Source organism: Grammomys surdaster, unplaced genomic scaffold, assembly GCF_004785775.1.
Source record: "Grammomys surdaster isolate TR1022 unplaced genomic scaffold, NIH_TR_1.0 139, whole genome shotgun sequence".
Taxonomy (NCBI): domain Eukaryota; kingdom Metazoa; phylum Chordata; class Mammalia; order Rodentia; family Muridae; genus Grammomys; species Grammomys surdaster.
Window position 1 is genome coordinate 16,028,120 of NW_021604597.1, and position 10,069 is coordinate 16,038,188.

The following is a 10,069-nucleotide window of genomic DNA, read 5'->3' on the forward strand; positions in this document are numbered from 1 at the left end:
CCAGACAATTATGGGCCAGCCTCATATACTCTTTTGCTCTCACCTCTTCAACCACAGCACTAAAAGTAGGACTTCCACTCTCCCAATTTCCTGAGCCCAAAATCTCCCACTCTATATCCAGAGAGAACCTTCTCCTAATGTCTAAGTTTTCCGTTCCCACAGACCATGGACTCCAGTTCCTCCAGCCCCTGGGTAGCGCTCTTGACAGCTGACTCCAACCTTGGGGCTGATGCAGAATCCTTTCTTATCTTGGGTCTTTTTACTTCCCCCATGACTCTGTTTTCAATCCACAGAACACAGCAACATAGCAACATTACAACCAGAGTAGAGAGGAAGCAAGTGGAACACTGAAAACTTAGAGGAGGAACATGAAAATGTTGAGTATCAGAAGGCCATTGCAGGGATCTAAGACTCGGACAACGGGCAGAACTGAGGTGGCATTAGTAGCATCACAAAACTTTAAATACACTAGAAAGAATGAAGATAAGTGAACCAGCGGGAAGGGAAACAGCAAAATGACTCAGCTTCAAGTATCAAAGGAATGATAAACTGGGCACTGGAGAGGTGGCTTACTTGGTAGGCTATTTGCCTCGTATGCATGACAACCGCCAGCACCACACAAACAGGGTACACTGTACCCTGTAACCCTAACACTTGCACTTAGAAGGTAGAGGCAGGCAGATCAGAGGCTCAAGGTCACGCCAGCTGTGTTTTCTGCCTTATTTTTCACAGACTACTGCTGTGTGTGACAGGCTCTCTGGCCTTTGATCTCAAGGGATTCTCTGCCCACTATCTCACCATGGGTGAGCTGGGATTAGAGAGCTGTATCTAATGCTGGTACCTTTCCATAGCTTTTAGAAATCTGAATTCAGGTTGTTGCAACTTCCTGAGGCATACCTAAAGCCCCTCAAAAATACAGTTTTTTAATGCAAGTGGAGGTGCTATGTGGGGAAGGTGCTATGTATGTATGTAAGCTTTGAAGGGAAGGAAAACCAGTTTAAGAGATTCAGTAGGACTCTGTGATATTTTTATTTATTTTCTCCAATTCACTGAAGTTCTGGGGCTGCTAGGCTAATTTTCATCAGATTGCTCTGCTCAGGTGCAGTTGGCAGTTTTCCATGACATGAGAAGTGACCCTTCTGCTGGCTTTGGAAGGCTCCCATGGCTGCACTTCAGCCTGCTTTTCCAGGCAGGTCTCTAACTCCTTCCTGTTAGAAACCAACTGATGATCTCCTGTGAATTTACTCACAGTGATCCACTTTCTGTTTTCTTTGCTGCTTGGAAAAGTATTTGGATCTAGGTGGCATTGAGCTTTCAGCTATGCACAGAGCCCCTTCCGGGCTCCTCTCAGCATGAGTGCTCCCACCTGCTCCCTGGACACCTGGCAACGTGGGTCTCTATTTGATAATGAGCAGCTGACAGGGCTTCTTTGTAGCTGCTTCTATTGTTAAGTAGTGTTCTCATGTTACTTGTGTGTTTTTACATTTTATTTCTCCTATGGCCTATGACCTCCTGAAGGGCTGCGGTCTTGGTGGCCACAGTCATTTTTATGCATTATAGCTGTCATTATGGTTTTTTGATCATACTCCTTGCTGACTTTCAATTTTATTTTTTAACCTGTCCAAACAACCAGAAAGACCATGGAAGATGCTGAGGGGCCAAAGCCTGATGGATTTGTGAGTCCCAGCTTTTCCTGCAGAGGTGGCCACACTCAAAAGGGACATTAGGTCTTTTTGGTTTCTTTGTGTAAGGAGTTTTCCCTAATCCTAAAGGATGTGTAGAGTCCTCCTGTGTTATAGGATTCACAGTTCACAATGGGAACACACTGATTTAATTCTAGTATCTGGAGACATGATTCCTGGAAAACCAGGGCTGTGGAATCAACTAAGTTAGACATTTTCCACCCTAGCTTTTCACAAGTAAGATTAATACAGCTGCTTATGCTTTCCTACTAAGTAGGTAAACAAACTCAGCAGAATCAAAATCAGCTTTATGACAGTTGGAGAGACCATTGCAAACACGCGGGTTAGTGGGGCAGGGGAATCAAATGGCAGGAAAACGTTGTCTGGGAGTGTGACATGCTCTTGAGATGAAGGCATTGTGTGCTGAGGATGTTAGGGGAGGTATCTTTCCACCTTAAGGATTTAAAGAAAGGATTGCGGGCAGTGGATGGTAGGCTAGTATGACATGGGATGGCACCAAACTTCCACTGGGGACCTGGTACTCTAACTCTGCAGCGGTGTGGCCGTGTATTAAAATGTAAGTGGTGAAAATCAGAACCAGTAAGTTGGTTGAATATTCCTTGTGTGCTGTGCAAAGAAACTACTAATAAGGAGGGAGGGGGGAGAGAGAAAGAGAGAGAGAGAGAGAGCGAGAGAGAGAGAGAGAGAGAGAGAGAGAGAGAGCGAGAATACGTGCAAACGAATAAACAGTTTGAAGCCCCCTCTGCTCTTGTAGAAACACTTACATAGAAACAGCTGACCTGCTAATTAGAAAGCATCTTTGCCTGTTCATCAGACCAATTATCTCGAAGAACTCTTCTAAGCAGCACTTGGTTCTAAGCTAATTATTGCGTGGCCTTGGAAGCAATAAACTGTACTTTCAGAATGAAACTTTATAATTTAGACACACGCATGGTTTATACTGACATCTCCCGTAATTAACATGGTACAGTAGAGGGGGAGGCTTGGTTCTTATGAAAAGGATTTGTTCATCTTTTCCTGGGGAGATTATAATGAAGTACTAGATGATTGTTTAGGTCAGAAAGGTCCTTGGGGGGATCATATTGTTTAAAAGAAGAGGGCTTTCTGTGAGTGTGTGTGTGTGTGTGTGGCGTCAAGGTTATTTTTTGGAATGCTTTGACCTTTAAATAATTAAAAAACTATAGTTTATAGGAGACATTGGCAGTGAGAATAATATATTTTGTATGTGTATGAAATTATCAAAGAAGAAAATCAATGTTATATAAAATACATAAAAACTAAATATTAATTTATAGAATGGAAACTCTGTGTGTGTGTGTGGTGTTGTTGTCATCAGTGGAAACATCATGCTTACATAGAAAGAAGAGAAACGATCATTCAGGAAGATACTTGGCTCCCTGTCTCCCATTTTATCCCTGGTAGAACTTTTCCTAAGTGTGGCGCTGTTAAGACATGCAGTAAGAGAGCCCGAAGGTAGACTCTGATCTGTCAATAACAAACTGTGGAAATGAGCTAGATGACCTTCGGGGACCGGCTGTGTTGCTGAGTAATTGGGCACCCTTAGGCTTGACATGTAGGGTCACATGTTCCAAGAGCCCCTGCCTTGCTTGAAATGTCCCTTCCACCATGATGTGGGTGGGTGTTTTCCAGGTGGATGGACTTGCCAATAGCCTAATGTGCTGGGCCTGAGATTCCTTACTAAGGGCTGCAGTGAGGTGTGGGTGTATTGCTGTCACACAGTAGGGGCCTCATTCATTCCTCTCTTCACCCCTCACTCCCTCAGCCTCTATCCACTGCGCGGCACTCTGTGGAGCCCTGCTGTAGAGACCAGTGTTGGGGGGGGCAGCAGTAAGACAAGGTCCTTCTCCTGTTGGAACCTACGTACCAATGACATGAGGTATATCAGAAATAAATCTTCCACAGACAATCATCAGAGAAGAAAAAAGTGTTGCTGGGTTGGGGGGGGTGTTCTTTTTTTGGGGGGGGGGGGGGGGGGGGGGTTGCAGCAGAGCCTTCTGAGGTGCTAACTTTGACTTGAGACCAGAATGACAAGATAGCAATGTCAGCTCACTCTTGGTTTAGTGGCTCCCTCTGTAGGCTTATTTTTTAAATCTCTTGCCATTTCTATAAAATCCTTTCTATTAGCTCCCTGTAGGAAGAAGGCTCCAGCCCCTCTCCCACTAACAAGACCCTGGTCTGTGTCCACCTCTTTCTTTTGAGACTTCATCCTGGCAGTGCCTGGATCTGCCTAGCTCTAGGTGCTCCTTCCACGCCGGTGGGGTGCTCACCCACCTTGTTTTGTCTCAGCTTCTGGAGGAGTTGGGTTCTATTGTTGCCCTGTGACAAGAAGTACAGGACCGGGTTGAGGCAGCTGCTCATGCTTACCAGAGGCCTACAGATCTTGTAGGCCATGCTGGCTGCCGACAAGAGCTGGCAGTCCTGTGGCTTCAGGAAACGGATGACCAAGTAGAAGGATCGGGCGATGTGGAAGGGCACAAAACAGAGTGTGAAGAGGCCACACACCAGCAGGATGGTCCGAATAGACTTGGCACGGACTGTGCGGCCTGCCATTGGGAGATCCTCCACTGGATTTGTTAGGCTCCTGACCATCAGAGAATAGCACCCGAGAATGATCAAGGAGGGGAAGACAAACCCAGACAACGTCAGTACCATGCTGTAGGCAAAGAAATGATCAAAATCCTCTGGGCTGGCTGTGTCATAGCAGATCATCTGGCCATTTACATAGTCTGTGCGGGAGAAGACCAGAGTCGGTAACAATTGGAAGACTACCAGGGTCCAGGTGGCAGCAGCTGCTCGCCAGGCGTGCCGGTGAGTCCGGTAGGACAGTGAGCTCAGGGGGTGGCACACTCCTAGAAAGCGGTGTAGAGAGATGCAGGTGAGCAGCAGGATGCTGCTATAGAGGTTGGTGTAGAACAGGAAGCGCACCAGCCTGCACGGCATCTCCCCAAAGAGCCATGTGTCGCCCACCGCGTAGGTGATGATGAGCAAGGGCAGGCTCAGCATGTAAAGCAGGTCCGCCACCATCAGGTTCATCAGGTAGATGGTGGCACAGCTCCAGGGCTTGGTTTGGCACCAGGAGAGCCGTAAGACAGCCCCATTGAGGGGCAACCCTAGCATGAAGATGAGACTGTAGGTTAGTGATAGGTAGACTTGCTTGTAGCTCTCTGAGAAGTGGCAGGCGCCAGGATCCTTTGAGACATTCATATGTAGCTTCTCCATCTCCAAGGAGGCTTCCTCGAAGATGGCCTCTACTTCTGCTTCCTCCTGAAAGGAAATAAAACACATAGCATCAGGACCTCAGCTGGGTGTTAGCCTCTCTCGACCTGGCATTCAGCGTTCTTCCTGATCTTGAAATCCTTATTTGAGAACAAGCAGACCAAGGTGAAAAAAAAAAAAAAAAAAGACAGAGAGAGAGTTAAACCTGACCTTTAAACTCCATGCTTAGACTTACCTTGACTCGTCTGCTCTCTGCTGTTGGCAGATTTGTATCATGGTGGCTGGAAGACAGTGCTGTCATTTAAATGGGACATAGAAAACTGCCAGTTCCATAACACCCCCGCCCCGTAGAACCCTTTGCATAGACTCAGGAACTCTCTTAGGGAAGTCACTCCAGCCGAGAGGATGGTGTACTCAGAGGTGATCTGATACTGCCCACAATCCGGTGCTAGCCTCATCTACCATTGTAAGAGAAAGTGACCCATGGAATTTCAGGATTAGGGAAAACACAGGTTTTGCCTATCTGCTCTGTGGAAGGATTTTGATTTGTATCTCTTTCAGGATTTATTAACTGCTTATTTGAATACTGAGGACAATTTGCTTATTAGCCATCTCAACCTCCTGAACACTTAAGAAAACAATTTCGAGCTTTGAAGCCAGGTGCAGTTTCTTTCTTATTGTTGCCTAGGCTGACACAGCAGGTCCACAGGCAGGCTCCGGTAGCAGCAGGGACCATGTGGGGAGCCTGAAGCTTTCTGTCACTTTAGGTAAGTCAGTGAGTGTGTGGTCAGCCAATTAGCATGGTACCCAAGGGCTTGAGAGATGTATAATCCCAGGATTAACACTAGGCACTTAATATTTAGAAAGACAGTTAAAATGAGGAGTGGGGTAAAGTCAATGTGGTGGTGTACATACACTTGTGTTCGTACTACAAGGGAGGCCAAGGCAGGATTAGTTAAACCCAAGAACCCGAGACCCAACTGAGCAGTATAGCAAGACCTTGTTTCAAAACAAATTAAACCAAACAACATTGAAAAATAAAACACAGCAAGAGAGATAAGCTCAAGGTGGATAATCTGGGGCTCGATTGACTTCTGACAACTGTCTACAGAGCTTTAGTCACAGTGAAAACAACCAGTGTGCAAGTGTGGGGATCCGACTTTGAGTCCTAGATCTCACATCTAAACACAAGCCAGGCAAGGTGACACACTCATAGACCCAGTGTGGGGGAGGTGGGGATAGGAGGATCCCCGGGGCTGGCAAGCCAGTGTAGTCTACTTGGTAAGTTCTTGCCCAGTTGAAGATCTCACCTCTATAAAAATAAGGTAGAATATCACCTAAAGTATGACACACAAGTAAATGTCTGGCCTCCAAACACATGTACACTGTACATTTGCACCTGCACACACACACACACACACAACTGCACAGATACACACAGACAATGCACTCGCACACACACATGCACACATGAACATACACATACTCACATGTACCCGAACACATACTCACACACAGATACACACAATGCATGCATGCAGTCACACCCTCATGCACACAAACACACACACACACACACGTACATATGCACTCACATATACATAAACACTCACACACAGACACACATGGACCTGCACACACACACATACACACATACACACACACACACATACACACACACACACAGTTGCACACACATACACACACTTGCACAGACATATACACACACACGTACATATGCACTCACATATACATAAACACTCAGACACAGACACACATGGGCCTGCACACACACACACATACACACACATACACACACATACACACACACTTGCACACACATACATACACTTGCACACACATATACACACATATACACATACACACACAATGCATACACAGTTGCACACACATACACACACATACACACATACACACACAAACACGTGTGTGCACAGGCATGTGTTTGCTCTTCAGGATCTTGTACCTTAGTGGGGATGTTAGAAATGGGTACAGCTAGTTGTATTTTGTGAGAAATGGTCACAAAAGCTGTGGAAAATATCAGGATACAGTCACTGCAGGGACCAAGTGAAGGTTTCTTAAGATAGGCAGCAGTTGCGCTTCTAGGAGAAGAAGACACGGGCCTGCTGAGCAGAAGGTGAACTGCCTGAGGACAAGCTGAGGGACATTTGGAAGAGGTGGCAAGCGCAGAGGGTAGACACGACCGAAGCACTGTGTCTGAGAGGAAGGACATTCCTAAGCAGGGCAGTGATGGAATAAGTCAGGTGCTAGTTCATCTTGGGTGTGCATCTGACTAAGTAGAAAAACGCAGAGAGTCGATAGAACATGATTATTTTAATTTTTCCTGCGAGAGTGCTTCCAGAGGATTCTGCCATTATAATCAGTTTAAGGAAGATTGTCCCTTACCCAATATGGCACCATCCAATTGGTGAAGGGCCCGGACAGGAAGAAAAGGTCGAGGAAAGGCAAATCCACCCTTCTCACTGGAGCTGGAAGTCCCATCTGGTCTTAAACATCAGAGCTCTAGATTTTCTGGCCTTTAGACTCTAGAACATTCTTTATGGGCTCCCAGTTCTCAGATGTTTGTTCTCAGACTGAGCCCTGCTATTGGAACCCCTGCCTCCCAACTTCCAGATATTACACTGTTGGAATTTCAGACAGCATGAGTCAATTGTAATAATTCTCAGGTGATCTCTGCATTCAATTCGTCTTGACTAACAGATGAATTTGAAGAATATACTGATAATGTCATAGACCTGAACCTGGAACAGAAAGAAACCATTCAGACCAGGAGGAGCTGTTGCACGATGTAGGAGCAAGCCATCTCCATGCCAGAAAAGCCAACCAGGATGGCTATAGAGCAGGGAGCTGACAGGGGAGACTACCAAGGCAGGAGGTACTGTGGCCTTTTACGTGGGGCACAAGCCTGAGGAGGAGTTGGGGCTTTCAAGTTCTTGAGTGCTGATGTGGCCCTGGCCTTGGAGGCACAGACACTGTGGGAGGTGGAGTGTGTCTCTACCTCAGGATGCCAAGAGTTCACTCTCTGACTGGCTTCAAAATCTACTGGGCAACAAGAAGAAAGCCTTTTGGCTGGGAGAGAGAAACAAACATATTTTTCATTCATTTTGTTCCCTGTAATCTTTCATGCCAGGGTGCTGGCAAATGCTTAGTTATTTCTAGAGAAGCTGTCTTCCCAGCTCAGGGAGAAGCTCTCAGAGAGAAGGTGTGACTCAGTGCTGCCTCCCCTGGCCTTTCACTCATGTGACTAACATTGCGAATCAAGCGCTACCTCTGGTTTGCTGATGAGCCTGTTGGGTCACACTGTGGGCCTCAATCTGATGAGCAGCCATCTGCATAGATCGCTGACTTTGGCCCCACCCAAGGACTCTTAGGTGCTGTTTATAGTACTCCGAAAGCCGATCAGGGGATTGAGTTTGAGGCCAGCATAGGCTACAGACAGAACAAATAACATCCTAAACTACATGGCAAGATTTTGCTTCAGATAATTAGTAATAATGATGATAATAACAACAACAACAATAATAATAGCACTAAAGTCTCACTCACTTTTTTGTGTAAAGATACACATTTGCCTGTTAGATATGTTTTTGAGGTGATAGGGTTTGAAATCAGGACTCCACGCCTATTAATCACCACTGAGCTGCATCTAGTCCCCAGAGACCTCTCTTTCACAACGGAAGCTATCTACTGGAGAGTCATAAATATCCAAGACTGTAAGTGTTTATTTTTTACCAAATTTTGTTTTCCAAAAATCGTTAGCATATGCTTATCTGTTTATATATCAATGTACATGTGCATTTATCTGTTGACACATACACATATATTATATTAATATAATATCTATTTGCAAAAAAATCATTCCCACAACAATATTTTTATGGTTTATTTTAAATGGCAGGAATGTGGGTACAATTAATTCTACGCTAGATTAACCCAGCAAATGTTTTACCTGGAATTAATTTTGTTTCAAATGCTCTAGAAAATAATTTGATGTTATTTTGACAACTGACCACTGGATGGCAGTAAAGACCGAAGATAGTTTTCAATCCCCCCTCCTCACCCCCATGCGAATGAAAACCTGAACTGGGGTTGGGCTCTGTCCACAGCATCATGGCTGAAGAAGAGACATGATCACTGAGGCTCAGTCTGGATCTATCGTTACTGTGTTGATTTCATACAAACAAATGGAGTTACAGTTAGCTGAGAGAATCTTTATGGTGGGTGGCTATGGTACAGAATATTCTGGGAGGTAAGCGCGGAAACATTATTCTCTTCATTTTACAGCTGAGAATCTAAGGTTCAGGAGAATTGTATGTTGTGGGGTAACTCATGCAGGGCAAGCTTGGATTTATTTTTATAAAACAAGATTTCAGGCAAGTGTTCTTTTACCTCCCTAACTCCACCACAATTGGAGGTTCCCCCCAACCCAAAAAAGCAAGACTTGGCAAAAAAATACCAAGTCATTCCCCAACTCACCATCTGTACTGCCTTCATTATGTGACACAGAACACTGCCTCAAATCAGAGAAGCTACTAAACAGGACACAGTGGTTCCCCTTCATCCTGGTTCTCACTTTCTGAGATTACAGTTGTATGATGTCATCCACAGCCCAAAAGTATAAAATGGAAAATTCTAGCACTGTACAATTCTTAAGTTTTAAATTGTGTGCCAATCAGAGTGGCATGATGAATTCTCTCGCTCTACTGTTCTGTCCCACGAATCAGCTCTGTCAGGTGTATACACTCTCCATAAGCTACCTGCCTGCTGGTCACTTGGTGGTCATTTAAGTTATCAGATGAAGTACTACAGTTCTTGTGTCAAAGAAACCCTCATGTTATTCAATAATGTTCTCAAAGCACAAAGTTTTATTATATTGTTATGGCTGTTTTGTTCTGTTATTACTGACTGCTATTAGTCTCTTTGTGTGCCTCATTATACATTAAAGTTCATCCTGTATATGCGTGCGTGGGAAGAAGCATAGCAAATGCAGGGGGCAGTACTAAACAAAGAAGTGGGTTTCCACGGGATGAGTGCCTTGGGATGTACACCCCACAGGGGCAACAACTGAATGTACCATTTTAGGAAAT

The 10,069-nt window shown here is 45.1% G+C and overlaps 1 pseudogene; it reads right to left on the reverse strand.

Moving 5' to 3' along the window:
- Nucleotides 1–3,926: 3,926 nt before the first annotated feature.
- Nucleotides 3,927–7,463, reverse strand: LOC114618017 (annotated as a pseudogene).
- Between the last annotated feature and the right edge of the window lie 2,606 nt (nucleotides 7,464–10,069).